The sequence below is a fragment of the Bubalus kerabau genome, chromosome 21, assembly GCF_029407905.1.
Source record: "Bubalus kerabau isolate K-KA32 ecotype Philippines breed swamp buffalo chromosome 21, PCC_UOA_SB_1v2, whole genome shotgun sequence".
Taxonomy (NCBI): domain Eukaryota; kingdom Metazoa; phylum Chordata; class Mammalia; order Artiodactyla; family Bovidae; genus Bubalus; species Bubalus kerabau.
This window is the reverse complement of record NC_073644.1, coordinates 14,791,210-14,807,839: the sequence shown is the minus strand read 5'-3', so window position 1 is coordinate 14,807,839 and position 16,630 is coordinate 14,791,210. Positions and strand designations below refer to the sequence as shown.

Sequence of the window (16,630 nt, the reverse complement as noted above, 5' to 3'; positions counted from 1 at the left end):
GGTCATATATGAATGTGAGAGTTGGACTATAAAGAAAGCTGAGCACTGAAGAATTGATGCTTTTGAATTGTGGTGTTGGAGAAGACTCTTGAGAGTCCCTTGGACTGGAAGGAGATCCAACCAGTCCATCCTAAAGGAGACCAGTCCTGGGTGTTCATTGGAAGGACTGATTTTGAAGCTGAGACTCCAATACTTTGGCCACCTGATGTGAAGAGTTGACTCATTGGAAAAGACCCTGAAGCTGGGAGGGATTGGGGGCAGGAGGAGAAGGGGACAACAGAGGATGAGATGGTTGGATGACATTACCGACTGGATGGACATGGGTTTGGGTGAACTCCGGGTTTGGTGATGGACAGGGAGGCCTGGCGTGCTGCGGTTCATGGGCTCTCAAAGAGTCGGACATGACTGAGCAACTGAACTAACTGAACTAAAGCAACAAATTATAATGTAGACAAAGCAGCCTAGTTTTGGAAGAAGATGCTATTCAGGACTTTCATAGCTAGAGAGGAGAAGTCAGTGCCTGGCTTCAAATATTTAAAGATCAGATTGGCTCTCTTATTAGGGACTAATACACCTGGTGACTTTAAGTTGCAGCTAATGCTCATTTATTATTTAGAAAATCCTAAAGTCCTTAAAAATTATGCTAAATTTACTCTCTCTGCTCCTTAAATAGAAGAACGAAGTCCAGATGAACAAAGTCCAAATGGAAGAACAAAGTCCAAAGTCTATTTACAGCATAATTTAGTGGATATTTAAGACCAATGTTGACACCTACTGCTCAGGAAAAAAAAAAAAAAAAAAGATTCACTTCAAAATATTATTGCTCATAGACAATGTTCTGGTCACCTGAGTTCTGACAGGGAGGTACAGCAAGATCAATGTTGTTTTTGTATCTGCTAACACAGCATCCATTCCACAGCCAAGGAGTCATTTCTACTTTCAAGTTTTAAGAAATACATTTTGTGCAGCTATAGCTGCCATAGATAGTGATTCCTCTGATGGATCTGGACAAAGTCAATTGAAAATCTTGTGGAAATTATTCTAGATGTGATTAAGAACATTTATGATTCATGGGGAAAGGTCAAAATATCAACATTAGCAAGAGTTTGAAAGAAGTTTATTCCACCATCATGGATGACTTTGAGGGGTTAATGTCTTCAGTGGAGGAAGGAACTACAGATGTGGTGGAGATAGCAGGAGAACTGGAATTAGAAGAGGAAATCATAGAGCTATGGCTGAGTGGCTGCAATCTCATGATGAAACTTTAATTGTTGAGAAATTGCTTCCTTGGGATGAGAAAAGAAAGTGGCTTCTTGAAATGAAATCTTCTCTTGGTGAAGATGCTCTGGAGATTGCTGAAATAACAACAAAGAATTCATTACATCAATTTAGTTGACAAAGCTGTGGCAGGGTTTGAGAGGATTCACTCCAATTTTTAAAGAAATTCTACTGTGCATTTAATGCTATCAAACAGCATTGCATGTTACAGATAATTCATTTGTGAAAGGAAGAGTCAATCAATGCTTCAAATTTCACTGTTATTTTAAGAAATTTCTACTGCCACCCCAGTGCTCAGCAACCATACATCTGACCCATCAACAGCCATGAACACTGAGGCAAGATCCTCCACTAGCAAAAAAGACTGTGACTTGCTGAAGGCTTAGATGATGGTTAGTATTTTTTAGCAATACAGTATTTTAAATTAAAGTATGTACGTTGCTTTTCAGACATAATTCTGTTGCTGATTTAATAGACTGTGGTATACTAAAACATCAATTTTAAATGCAATCTGAAACCAAAAATTTCATGGGACTCATTGCAATATTTGCTCAATTGGTGTGATCTGCAACTGAACCTGCAATTTCTCTGAGGTCTGCCTGTTATCACTTCCTTGTAGATGAAATTAAAATTAGCAGTGAGCTGGAAACACATGCTAGTTGAGGCAGCATAATGAAGATAAAGCAATGAGTGTAATGGATAAATAATTAGAACAAGATCTTCTGGATTTTCATCTCAGTTCTGATGCTTCCTAACAGTGATGCCCTGGGGAATTCACTTAATCTCCTTAAGTTTGGTTTTTACCAGTATAAAATAAGGGTAAAAATGACTGTGTCTACCTAACTGAGGCTTTGGGGAGATCCGGGTTGATAATATCTGTGAAACAGCTTTACGAAATGTATAGTTGTCTTTAAATCATCAGTTTTGTTATAATCATTATCATAAAGCACTCTACTGTGTACAGAGCAGAACTTCTGTACCGAAACTGTGTCTTTTGTCTTTTAAGTCAGAATCTAATGTGAGCTTCACCTTTGTATTCAGTGCTAACTGAAGCAGCTTATCCCCGGAGTCTGCAAAGTCAAAGCAGAGCGTAAGAAACTGCAAGTACAGGTCTGAAACCCTACTAAAGATCAGGGAACTACAGAGAGTCTAGTTCAAGGCAAAGCTGCCTCTTGATCACTTTCTCTGGGGAGTAAAAAGAAGAAAAAAGAACAAGGAACAAGAAGGAAAGGCAAAAAGACACAGCCGCCCAGAATGGAAGTCTTGATATAATAATGTCTGAGGCTGGCTCCTTGAGAGTTTAATCACTGCTTACTTAAGGAGGAGGCAAAAGGAAGCTGTCACCTCAGCCTCTGAACAGGAAGGTCAAAAACCTGCCTCAGCTTTTTGTGGCAATTAATCCCACTGCGTTCTCCCTGTCACAGACACTCTGGGGAGGGTGGGGGCAAGGACTTTATAGTGAGGAATCTTTCTCACTGCTGTATGTTTAGATTCCAAGTATCTTGTATTTTCAGCATTATGTCTCCTCCATTCTACTTCAAAGTATCCATTATAGTGGATAGTGACACTATGGCTAAAGACTACTTATACAAAAAGAGAAGATAAAATAATAGCATCCAACTTCTTAATTACAGATGCAATGTGTTTTGATGCTCAGTTGGCATTCTGAAGCATTTCTGTGGTACCGTCCATGAAGCCTGAATTTAAATACTGTGGCTCATTTGAAATGTGGGGCGCATGGTGATATAAAATCAGAAATGAAGTCAATTGCACTAGTGTTTCTTCTTGCAGCAAATATAAGATTAGGAGCAAGGACTTAACTTGGGAAAAATAAGAACCTCTTGACCTACCTCAGCCCATAACAAATCAAAACAGAGCTAGTTTTATTTCCTTGTTCACTTTTCGTTGATTCTAAGCAAAAGCAAGGATAGAAGGAATGGTTTGATTTCGGAGGGCTGCACACTTCCTAATTCTCAATGATTTCCCACATCTTTAAGCAATCAGCCAGTGTCACTAAACAATTTATGCCTTTGCTGTATATAGCAAAGTTATAAGAAAAAGCAATTGCGCCAGTAACTACCAGTGGCCAAAGTCACATACTGCAATATCACAAAAGTGTTGGAGATAATTTATTTATGCCCTTTCAATTTGTAGATAAAAGAAATGAGATACAGAAAAACTAAATGCCTTACGAGGTCACAAAACTGATTAATGTTGAAATAAGGACATGAACCGGTTTTCTGACTCCCATATCAGTGAAGTTCCCAATTTGCACTATCATCTCCCTCTTTTCCACAGAAACAGTTCTATATTGATGCTTCCAAACAAGAGCTCATTGCTCTATAAGCATGTCACATGTATTAGGCTGAAAGAGTAAACTATTTTGGGAATCCATTTTTGCATTTTTTCTGTAGTGATAGGTCCAGAATCAGTAGTGAAAAACACATGATGTCTTTCAAAAATATGTCTTGTAAATAAACATCCCCTTCTGAGTTGCAGAGACAGAGTATACTCCATCTAGGTTTGCACATGGACATTTCCAGGGTTATAATATGGGTACCTAACAACTGAGTTTTTGCCAGCCTTGCTATCATGAACAATCTTTAGCAGGCCTGGAGGAGAAGATGAATGAAAGCAGGTGGAGTGTCCTAGGCTCTTGCATCTGTTCCCTAGTACCAGCCCCATCTATTTACAGCACCCTTCTATCTGATGGTAGAAGCCAGAGTCTAGATCAGGAAATCTCCAGGGAGCAATAATTTGAATCAAATAAAGGTCAAGCTATTTACAGGAATGTAAATGTGAAATTGTCTGCTCGCTTTATTTTATGGACCCATTCAAACACTGCCTTGGGAAAGAGAACATGAGATTAAATCACAAGTATGTTTTAATAGGTAGAACATGGAATTTGGGAGCTGAAGATCCAGAAGGGAATCCAAGTTCACCATTCTCTACTGTTCTTTCTCATGTATGGTGGCAGATACACAGTGAGGTGAGTCCTAATGAGTCATACTGGATATAATACCTTCCCCTTGAGCGTAGGTGGGATCTGTGAATCTTCTCCTTCATAGAACAGGGGACCCCAACCCCCAGGACTGGTCAGCGGAGCAGGCCATGAGCAGCAGGTGAGTGAGGGAAGCTTCGTCTGTATTTACAGCTGCTCCCCATTGCTCGTGTTACCACCTGAGCTCTGCCTCCTGGCAGATCAGTGGTGGCGTTAGATTCTCATAGGAGCACAGCACACTTCAAGTGTAGAATATTGCAAAGGTGGCGGGGTGTCAATCCCAATTAGGTTACGCTATGTAAGACTCCAATGCTGCAGAGCAGACAGATTCTCTTCTGGCCTCGAAGACCTTCGGTAGCTTGATGTGAGAGGGCCTGGGGGCGAGTCATGAGGTGAAGAACTGAGGGCAAAAGGCAGCTCTAGAAGCTGAGTGGTCCATGCAGCATGCCAGAAGACAACGGGACCTCTTATAGAGCTTATGCAAGGAAGGAGTTATGCCAAGAATTTCATGAGCTGGGAGAGAACCCATAACCCCAGAAAGAAACACAGCTTGACGACCTCTTGCTTGCAGCTGTGGGACACTCTGGAGGATTCAGCCAAGCTTTGTCCTAACTCCTGACCCACGGAAACAATAAGATAATAAGTATGTGTTGTATTAAGCAGCTCAGTTTGTAGTAATTTGTTAAACAATAGAAATTGAATATTTCTGTAAAACTTGTAGATCAACTTCTTAGAATAACTTGTATATAGTAAAACTCAGTTGTTAGTTATCAGTATGGTTAATTAGTAAAAATTAACCTTTATTTAAAAAATAAAGGACTAAAACCACACAAGATCTGTAAAATCTATAATTTATAGTTTTTTATATGTAAAAGTGTTTAACCATTCTTAAGCTTTGAGGAATTTGTTAAGTCTTATAATTTCCAAACCAAAATGAAAAATCGAATTAGTCTAAAGATTTAGAAGACATTTTATCATTCAGTCAACATGTATGAATTCCACTGTTTTATATTTTGATATATCTAGTCTTAGAGATTGAAATCACAGGTTTTCGATGTAAATTATTTCATGAAAATTATTTTGAAAGAATCACATTAGTCTTGATAGATACTTGTGAATTAATTATTGGGGAAGAGTTCATGGATAGAAACCTGGACTCTCTAAATCTCAGCTCGTGCTTGGACACCTCTCAGGGATGGTGGTGCAAACACCGCTCTGTTATGTGGACTTTGAAGTCAAAGTGCAGGCTCAAGTTCTGTTGCTTCTTTTTATTTGACTTGGAAAGTCATTTCACTTCTCTTGGGACCTCAATTTCTCTAACTTCAAAATGAAAATGTCTTTCATAATTACTGTTGATGATCATGAAGATACTTTCTAAACTGTAGCTTTCTATAAAATGCTAGTTATAATTTTGTTATTTTCTTTTTACTGCCCTTTTATAAACATAAAAATGACAAATTAGGAAGAAAAGGTGAGTCCTTGATGTATTCTTATTTTCCACAATCTCAATAATGTAGTTACCGTCTTGTCCTATGATAGTCATTTTTAAAGGAAGTTCTGTTAACTCATTTTTATTTTCTTTTTTGACAGTTCCTTCTGAAGCTCTCACAGCCATTTTCCTTTCCATCTCCAGTTTCTTTCATTCAAGTGAGAAATTCCATCAAAAGGATCAAAGAAAATATCAAACATGTAAGAATTAGAGTTAGATGATCAGCACATTTCAAAGATTTCTGACTATATCACTATCACTAGGAAGTGAGTATCTAGGAAATTGCTATCAAAATCACTGATCAAGTTTCAGAAGAAATTAATAGCACTACATAATTAATTGCACTACAAAATCTGTGATACAGAATCCAAGCTTTCATAACTCCTCAAAATCAGCAAAGCATATACTGCAGCATTATATATATTATAACAAGTTTTAGCATATTTGGAAAGCACAATGTCTATTTTGATGAGTGGCTGATAGTCTTAAAAATTACTCAATAACTTTGATTTAAGCATCTAGGAAGAAATTTGTAAACATTGTCCCTCAGGAAGAAAACAGTAAATAATCTTCTATCAAAAAGAATGCATTTCTTAAATGAAGGACTATGTAACTTTGGAGAACAGGTAATGACCTGTTTGCTTTTTGTTTTTGTTTTAATTAATTCCAGGATCCTGAGAAGTTATTGCAAAGCTCAGCACATTATGGCAATTAGGTGAGTTCTGTGACAGAAATTGTAAGCACAGGTCTTGTCATTAGATGATCTGGGTTTCACAGTATGATTTAGTATGGGCTACTGATATTCTCTTAGCCTCAAGTTGATCAAATATAAAAAGCTGATAATATTATGTTCTTATTGTTTATTGCAAGGATTAAATAAGATAAGGCCTATCAGTTGCCTGGTCCTGTATATGGTACATAGTAAACAAATATAATCTTGTATCTTAATGGAAAAAGTATTTGCATAGGTATTTCCATTTAGATAATTCTTGTATTGGTTAAAATTTGTCTCAGGACTAGATTTTAACAGTAATTTAAAGAGAGAGTTGTATCATTGACATATATACACTACCTTGTGTGTGTGTGTGTGTGTATATATATATATATATATATATATTGCTGCATAAAACAGAGAGCCCAGCCTGATGCTCTGTGATGACTGTCTGAAGGGGTGGGATGGGAGAGGGGAGAGAGGCTCTCTCCAAGAGGGAGGAGATACGTATATACTTAAGGCTGATTCACATTGTTGAATGGCAGAAACCAACAAAACATTGTAAAGCAACTTTTCTCCAATTAAAAAACAAATGTAAAAAATGAAAAAAAAATTAATATTTCAAAAAGAGAGGAGAAAGATTGGAAGGTGGTGGTTTACTTGGTTGTTTGTGTCTCCTCTGACCCATATTCAAAGGGAAACCACTGAGAACTGTCTAGTGCTGCATGTCTCAACCCAGACTCCTTTGGTGTATCTTCATTCCCCAAATCAACTCCCAGTCTTAGGTGGATTCTTCACCTACCAGCTTTGATGTTTTTGTTTTTGTTTAATCGCTAAGTCATGTCTGCTCTTTTACGACCCCTTGGACTGTAGCCCACCAGGCTCCAATGTCCATGGGATTTCCCAGGCAAGAACACTGGAGTGGATTGCCATGCCCTCTTCCAGGGGATCTTCCTGACTCAGGGACTGAACCCCAGTCTCCTGCACTGTGGGCAGGTTTTTTACTGCTCAGCCACCAAGGAAGCGCCACCAGCTTTGATGATCATACCCAATCAGTAGCAAGGAGAAAATGGCATCAGAAAGGCCAGTCCTTCCCTGAAAGCACATTCCTTGGAATTTGCACTTTCCACTTCCTTTCATATCCCGTATTTTAGTTCTTAACTATCCCAAAACAGCTCTTCATATTCAAGGGATCCTGGGAATTGTAGTCTTTTTCAGAGTATACCTATATGTGACTAAAAATCTCAGTTTCTCTTACTTTAGAAGAGGGGGAGAATGGATATTAATGGGGGGTAAACATCTGGATCACATCTGCTGCTCAAACATAGCCACTTCAATTGTTGTGTACTACTAGTAAAGATTAAATAACCAGGTCATCTCTCTGCTAGGCAATTTTCAACTTTTTAAATTGAAAAATAGTTGGTTTACAATGTTGTTTTAGAGTTTCTGGTGGACAGCAAAGTGATTCATATATATATATATATATATTTGGACATATATGTATTCTTGTTCATATTCTTTTCCATTATGATTTCTTAGAGGATATTGGATATAGTCCCCTGTGCTATATAGTAGAACCTTATTGTTTATCTGTTTTATATACAGTAGTCTATATCTGCTAATCACAAACTCCTCCCCTACATGCTTTTCCCTTTGGTAACCATAAATTTATTGTCTATGTCTGTAAGTCTGTTGCTGTTTCATAAATAAGTTCATCTGTGCCATATTTTAGCTTCCATCATATAGTAAATAACATCATATAGTATTTGTCCTTCTCTTCCTGACTGACTTAGTATGATAATCTCTAGGTCCAACTATGTTGCTGGAAATGACATTATTTCATTCCATTCTTTATGGCTAAGTAGTATTCCATTGTATACCTAGATATAGATAACAGGCCTGTCAATGGATATTTAGGTTACTTTCATGTCTTGGCTATTGTAAATAATGCTGCTATGTACATTGGAATGAATATATATCTTTTCGAGTTAGAGTTTGATCTAGATATATGTTCAGGAGTAGGAGTGCTGGATCATTCGACGATTCTATTTTTAGTTTTTTAAGCAACCTCCATACTGTTTTCCAAAGTGAGTTCACCAATTTACATGCCCATCATCAGTATAGGAGGGTTACGTTTTCTCCACACCTTCTTGACCATTGGTTCTTTGTAGGCATTTTAGTGATGGCCATTCTGACAGGTGTAAATGACACTTCATTGTACTTTTGATTTGAATTTTGACTTGCATAATTAGTAATGTTGAACATCATTTCATGTGTCTGTAAGCCATCCATATGTCTTCTTCATAGAAATGTCTGATTCTGCTGCTGCTAAGTCACCTCAGTCATGTCCAACTCTGTGCAGCCCCATAGACAGCAGCCCACAGGCTCCCCCGTCCTTGGGATTCTCCAGGCAAGAACACTGGAGTGGGTTGCCACTTCCTTCTACAATGCATGAAACTGAAAAGTGAAAGTGAGGTCACTCAGTCATCTCTGACTCTTTGCAACCCCATGGACTGCAGCCTACCAGGCTCCTCCGTCCATGGGATTTTCCAGGCAAGAGTACAGGAGTGGGTTGCCATTGCTGTCTCCGGGAGAAATGTCTGTTTAGGTCTTTTTCCAGTTTTTGATTGTGTTGCTTGTTTTTGGATATTAAGTTGTGAACTATTATACAATATTAAGTATATTTACAGAGAAGGCAATGGCACCCCACTCCAGTACTCTTGCCTGGAAAATCCCATGGACAGAGGAGCCTGGTGGGCTACAGTCCATAAGGTGGCTAAGAGTCAGTCACGACCGAGCGACTTCACTTTCACTTTTCACTTTCATGCATTGGAGAAGGAAATGGCAACCCACTCCAGTGTTCTTGCCTGGAGAATCCCAGGGATGGGGGAGCCTGGTGGGCTGCCGTCTGTGGGGTCGCACAGAGTCAGACACAACTGAAGCAACTTAGCAGCAGCAGCAGCAAGTATATTTAAATTTAAGTGAACACTCAAGATTCAGGAGAAAGAAAACAGGCCTTCTTCACACTGGAAGAATATTGAAGAATGTATGACCGTCTTTATTTTTACATATGTGGCAATGATACAAACAGGAGAGGGAAAACCCTACCATTGAGCATATTTTGAGTATTGGCTGTATCACTTCTGCCAACATTCCTTTGATCGAGCCCAAAATCATAGGACTGGAAAGTGGGAAAAGTGGGAAAAGCTGTGAAGTTCCATGGTAAAAGCAGAGAGCATGAGTATTTGTGGTCAGTAAGTCAGTCTAGTATAAGAGCTCCTGTTGTCAAAACATAGTCTACTTCCTTTCCTCTACCTTCATATTAGAAATATTCTTTCATCATATTAAGGCAGCAAGTTTAACAGGCATTTTCAGTACTTATCTATGTGGAATGGGGAATTGTTTGGGCCAGGTTCCAGAGAGGGAGAAGCATTCAGGTTTTCACTGAATCTGGGTCCTGTTGTGCTGTATGTTTACCATGTACTAACTCTATCCAAAGAGAAAATTGAGAGATTCATGGAAGAAAAGTCTTATTCAAAATGGGTGTCATAACATTTCCTATGAACTGAATAATCATGTTATTGTAAATAGAAAGTAATTTTAGTCATGAAGTGAGGTTTCCTTTTGCCAGAGAGAGGCAAGATGGAAAGAGCACAATTTATAGCATTCACTTTTTAATGGTAATATTTGGAAAGAGTAGCTGCACCCATATATATATATACCATGATGTTCAGGAAAGAAAAACTCAGTAATTATGTATCTATTGTGCTACTGTCCCATAAGGAAATAGAAAATCACCCTCCTAGAAGAGCTTTCAACTAACACCAATTATATATTATCATATATCTAGCTTCTTATAGTGCCATTGATTGTTAATAAGGTACAATTAGTCCTTTAAGTATGTGATTAATATTCTACTAACTATTTAAAGTAATTCACATTCATTACCAATGAACTGTTATTTAATTAGTGCCAACTTAGTCCATGGCAACAATGCAGCTGAAGTTTTCTCATTTCTCTGTGAATATATTCATTTTTCTCTGTCTTATGTCCAAAGAAGACTTCAGCCTCTATAGTGATACCAATTTAAAGAAATATCAATATATTCAGAAAAATGTTATAGTATATATTTGTAAATATGTTATTATTTTATAAATAAAACATTTATTTAGAAATAAAAATATATTTTATAATTTAGAATATAAAGTATTTTAGAATATACATTATTTCTTATTAATTCAAAAAGAAGTTTTGAGCAATGTCTTTGCTTCTTTTTCATCCTTAATTCATAAACTGCAACTAAAGAATACAAATTAATTCTATAATTAAAAATCAATATAAGTACAAGATAATGTTACCCCTTCAGAAGACAACAGCAAGTTTAAAAGTTAAATTAATATAGCAAAGAAAAGTATTTACTTGAACCTGAAATAGTGTGAATAAATTATTCCTGAAATATATTTATTTCTCAGAGGGAGGTAAGTTACTTGGCAAAGGGTAGAGAAGAACAAATGTATATGGTCACAAAATTTTCATATTCTATCAGTATAGCCGACATAAGCAAATAGTTGAAATCTAGGGAATGAGAGCTCTGAATTCAAGCTTCTACTATTATCTTTTCAGTTCAGGTCAGTCGCTCAGTCATGACTGAGTCTTTGCAACCCCATGGACTGCAGCATGCTAGGCCTCCCTGTCTATCACCAACTCCCAGAGTTTACTCAAACTCATGTCCATTGAGTTGGTAATGCCGTCCAGCCATCTCATCTTCTGTTGCCCCCTTCTCCTCCTGCCTTCAATCTTTCCCAGCATCAGGGTCTTTTCAAATGAGTCAGCTCTTCGAATCAGATGGCCAAAGTATTGGAGTTTCACTTCAGCATCAGTCCTTCCAATGAATATTCAAGACTGCTTTCCTTACTTCCTTTCAATTTATACTTCATTTCATGGCAGATATTATTATTTATATATATCTAGCATGAAGGCTGACATGAAACGTGAAAGCCTCCTGGAAGGGATGCTGCTGCTGCTGCTGCTGCTAAGTCGCTTCAGTCATGTCTGACTCTCTGTGATCCCATAGATGGCAGCCCACCGGCTCCCCTGTCCCTGGGATTCTCCAGGCAAGAACACTGGAGTGGGTTGCCATTTCCTCCTCCAATGCATGAAAGTGAAAAGTGAAAGTGAAGTCACTCAGTTGTCTCCGACTCTTTGCAACCCCATGGACTGAAGCCTACCAGGCTCCTCCGTCCATGGGATTTTCCAGGCAAGAGCACTGGAGTGGGGTGCCATCTCCTTCTTTGCCTGGAAGGGATAAAGAGTTTTAAATGATGGTCACTATCACTAGTTTTTTAGTCTTTATAGGCACTTTGTTTTAAACCAGGCATGCTGTTTTCTTGATGGATTTTACTTATTTCCAAACATCTGTATCTTTACAAATGTGTACATATAATTGTTATTCTGAGTCAGTAGGAAATAGGGTGAAATTAGAAACTAGTCTTTTTTGTTTCTTAGATGGAAGTTAAAAATACAATACACTTTGACCACACCTATCCCTCCAAAATCCCCTACAATTCCTCTAAGACAAATGAAGTGGGCAAACAAGTGTACCTGTAACTTACAGCACAGTAGCATATCTTTAAAAGGAAATCCTTCTCAAAATGCATTCTACTGATTCTTTTGCAGTCTTGTTTTCAGCTGTAGTCCTGACAAACTCATTTATAGCCACACTACGGTGATCTGTGCAAGTTTTAGGTTTCTCACAATTTTCTTTACTATATATCTTTTTTTAAAATATGTTGATGCATCAGTTGAATTCTCCACTTTATTTTTTTGTTGCAGATCATGAAGTTGATCTCATTAAAGACATCAGGGAAAGTCCAGGATAAGAGATAAAACCCATAGAACATTGTTGCATACTTGTGCATCGTATCAGAAAAGAACAATTTTCTTCAACTGTCTTAGGGCTCCTGGTTAGGTCTGAAAATTCAACTGACTAAGACAGATTAACAGGAGAAAAGCATATATATTTATTTAATCCATGGAAGTTTAACAAGACACAAGAATGTATGACTATAAAGAAACGAAGCCTCAAAGATATTGTTGAAATTTAGTGTGTTTATGCTGGATTTGATGACAAGTGGACCACTGTGGAGAAATATGGCAGATCTAAGAGTGTGAGGAAAGTGCAGCCAATGGGAAGCACAGCCAGGCTCATTCGTCTAGAGGCTACGCGGTGTTCTTTCTTCTTCAGAGGTGAGGATGCTTCTTTCCCTTTCGACGGGGGAAGGCACCTGCCACTTAAAATCTTTGTTAACAAATTCAGGAGAGAAAAGGGTGAAGGAAGGTCAGAGCAAAATATTCAGGAAGTTAAGTTGCCATATTTTGAGGTAGTGGGTCCCAAACTCCATCAATTAATATAGACTATGTAAGCAAATGGGCTTCCCTGGTGGCTCAGAGGGTAAAGCGTCTGTCTGCAGTGCAGGAGGCCCTGGTTTGATCCATGCGTTGGGAAGATCCCCTGGAAAAGGAAATGGCAACCCACTCCAATATTCTTGCTTGGAGAATTCCATGGACGGAGGAGCCTGGTAGGCTACAGTCCATGGGGTCACAAAGAGTCGGACAGGACTGAACGACTTCACTTTCTTTCTGCTTTCATGTAAGCAAATTCTTGGCATACGTAGAAAAAGAGTACATAAAGTTACTTGAATTTTATGAAGTGCATTTCAGTGCAGAAGGAGGTTTTGAGGCTGGGTTTTGAAGACAGGTGGAAAGGTGGGAAACAGAGGTCATTGAGCTCATGCAGAACTAACACACTTCTGTTCACACCCCATTCCTCTTGTCTTGTTCACTTAGAGGTAAGCACACTTTTTTCCTCCCCCTCTCTCCTCAGTTTACATATGCACCCACTCACTCACAAATGACCTCTTTTTTCTCCTTTATTATGATGCTTTTAACCTCACAACAAAGAATGAATAATTTACCTTCTACATCTGCTGTATTGGACCAAAACCAAAAGTACTGAAATTAACTTTAAAATAGCCAAAAAGTGTAAAGAGAAAGACCCATTTTAACCTTCTTTATATAAATAGTTATGGGATTTTTTTAAATATAAAAATCTCTAAAAGGTAATACAACTCCCTCAAAGATAAGGAATGTGTGCATATGTGCACAGATATAGTATATATATGTGTCTATATTTGGATATATGTAAGAGTGTGTGTGTGTGTGTGTGTAAATAAATAAATATATATATATGCATATGTATAATAATATGGTATATCAGGATAGTCCCTGAAAGGGACTGTGTCCCTGAAAGTGGCACAGTGGACAACTCAAGTAGCCAATTCAACTAGGGCCATGCTACCAAGGATAAGTACACCAGGTAAGAGGTTACTTGGGGTTCATCCTTTAAATGTGTCTTGGAATACCATTAAAGACAAGAAAATAATACTGAGTTTACTGATTTTAAGAAAAGTGGTAGCCCCAGTAGTCCTCTTACAGGATCAGAATATAAATGTGTTATTTTGGGGAGTGACATTTGTTTTCATATCTTGGATTTATTAAGTGACTTAAACAGAATGATTTTAGTTTGTCATTTAAATGCATGAAAAACAAATTCATCCTTTCCTACCTCTAGGAAAATGTTACAAATTTTGAGACATGATAAAAATGGCAATAATTTTCTTTAATAAATTGTTATTAGAGAACAAAGTTTATCCTTTGAAGATAAATGCCATTTTTTTTTTTTTGCACCTATGTGTCTGGTGCCAGAAAACAGAAAACTATGTAGAACATTCTATTCACATTTTTATTCTTTCTACTAGTCTTCATGAGTGCATATTTTTGTCTTAGCTATCCTTATTTTCTTTTCTCCTTTAATCTGCTAGTTGAAAAGTATTGAGGACAATTACCTGCTGAAGGACATGAAATAGTTAATAAGTTCTTGGAGCCTGGTGTACTTAGGCTAGGTGAAAAAAGCAGTAAGATATTGGCAGAGTCTGGAAAATAGTATTCCTATGAAGAACTCCACATTCCCAGATGGCTAACAGCACTGAAACATGTGTCCATATTCCGCAGGAGGTTTTTCAGGCCTGTTGATGTTTCCGGATGACTGGTGTCAAAATAATAACTTTAAGTCATGGAGAAATACTGTAATTTGTGCAAATCATCTGTCTATGAAAGGTGCATTTATGGTGATAGTGTAAGTAAACTGGATATTTTAAAAGAAAATATGGATCTTGTGCATTTATTCCAAATTTAGTATCATGGTTTGTATAGTTCTAGATATTAATTCTCCTCCAAAGAGGTAAATACATGTTCTTCTCTTGAATTGCCATCACACAGCAAAAATAAATAGTCCTCCCACTCACAGAGTGGGTATAATGGTTAAACCCTGACTTAGAAAGAATTTCCATTTCAGAGATTAACCCAGAGTCCTCTTCATTCAGTAACATTTAAAACTGTCTTGTCTTTCTCCTTTTCTTTCTTCTCCCTCTACCATCTTGATCTTCTCTCATTTTTTTTTTTCATGTTTCTGAATGTTTGAGTTGAGAAGTTGTGTAGAATCAGCTAAAATAAATTTAATGACAGGGAAAATGTGACTTGCTAAGACTAAGTTTCCTAATTTTAATTTTCCACATTAATTTCTAACCATTTCTTAATTATGGCTTATGAAAATTAATATTTTTACAGAAAAATACAGTACATTCTAGAAAGCTACTACTTATGCTATTATGTAATTTTAATGCCATTTTAGAATTTAGGTTTAGCTAACACCTTACTTAGCTTCAAAGTGAGAGACTGAGGCATTTACAAAGTAGAACGAGAATTTTCAATAGATACCTTCCTTCAGACAGAGATTGAGTAAAGCTTCTGATTCTCTGAAAGTGTAGGAGGGAAAGTAATGAAAGATGCTGATGAACTCAATGTTGTCCTGAAGTCTTTGCCACAGATGCTAAAGGTCACCTTGATTACATAGCTATATTTGATTGTTTACATGCTGGAGTGGGGAGAGACCACCAGTCAAAGTTTTCCAGCACTATCAGAGATTGTGATGCTGTTTTATAACAAACATTCCGTGATGTGCTTTACCCAAAGCTTGAAAGCAACATACGATGTCTTCATTTTTCATGTAATGATGAAGAAAGGAATTCAATATCTAATAAGATAATATGCATTAATATGTAAACGGTTGTGACCAGAGCAAGCGTGGATGCAAACGGTACAGGACCTTGGTTCCACATGTCCAGAGGGTCTGCTGTAATTAATCTGTGGTTCACTCTGGGAATTAGAATTTGTTTAGGATTTTCCAGAAGATTCTGACGTACAGACAGTGTTGAGTTGAAAAACATGTAGAATCCCTTCAATGGTGACAGCCACGAATCCACAGCTGTATACTGGTGACTCCAGTGGGGCAAGCTGTGGTATGATTATCGGAAATGGTGAACATATCGTAAAGGTATTTCTAATAAAACAATGATGCATAATCTTCCTTTGCTTTTTTAAAATGTTCACATTAAACTCTATAATAATATCTGTGTGTTTATATGAAAATTAATTTATGTTTGATTATCACATGATATACATGTCACCATATTGCTGTAAAGGTGATCAGAAAATTGAAGAGGACACACATCCTAAGATGTTTCTTATTCTAGTTGCTGCGACTGGATCATCAATAGTGGAGGAAAGCAGAAATATCCCCATTATCTCTGCAAATCACTGTTGAGGTGGTATTCTTGAGAACTGTAGGGAAAAATCTATTGCATTAACTGAAAAATGTATGCCTTTCAAGAAGTAGGTTATCTACGGAAAACATTACTAGAGTTACATCTTCTTTTTCTTGCTTTCACTCATATAAAAGTAGTCATTGTATTTTCAGTCCTCATTTTATGCATACCAAGCTTGTTTTCTTACATTTGTTTTGTCTGAATGAATAGCATGTTTTAAGGCCTCACTTTCCAATTTGAGCTATATATTATCCACAACTTTATGTTTAAAATAGTACGATTATATGAAAGTCATATTTTATTGATTTCAGTATGGAAATTTCTTTGATTTTGCAGTTTGGATTAACCCATGCCAAATCATTGACATATTTGACATCCTACATTAACTGTAATAAGATATAGTTCATTCATTTGAATAAATTTGTATA

At 37.2% G+C, this 16,630-nt stretch overlaps 1 long non-coding RNA gene across 2 annotated transcripts; it reads left to right on the top strand.

The window, feature by feature from the left end:
- Window positions 1-4,512: 4,512 nt before the first annotated feature.
- LOC129636170 (uncharacterized) lies at window positions 4,513-14,669 on the top strand. Of its 2 annotated transcripts, none has more exons than XR_008706709.1 (4): window positions 4,513-4,922; window positions 5,870-5,968; window positions 6,439-6,483; window positions 14,551-14,669. It is a non-coding gene; the product is annotated as an uncharacterized LOC129636170 (long non-coding RNA). The 2 variants fall into 2 exon arrangements; XR_008706708.1 differs by lacking the exon at window positions 14,551-14,669 and adding an exon at window positions 12,313-12,832.
- The last annotated feature ends 1,961 nt before the right edge of the window (window positions 14,670-16,630 follow it).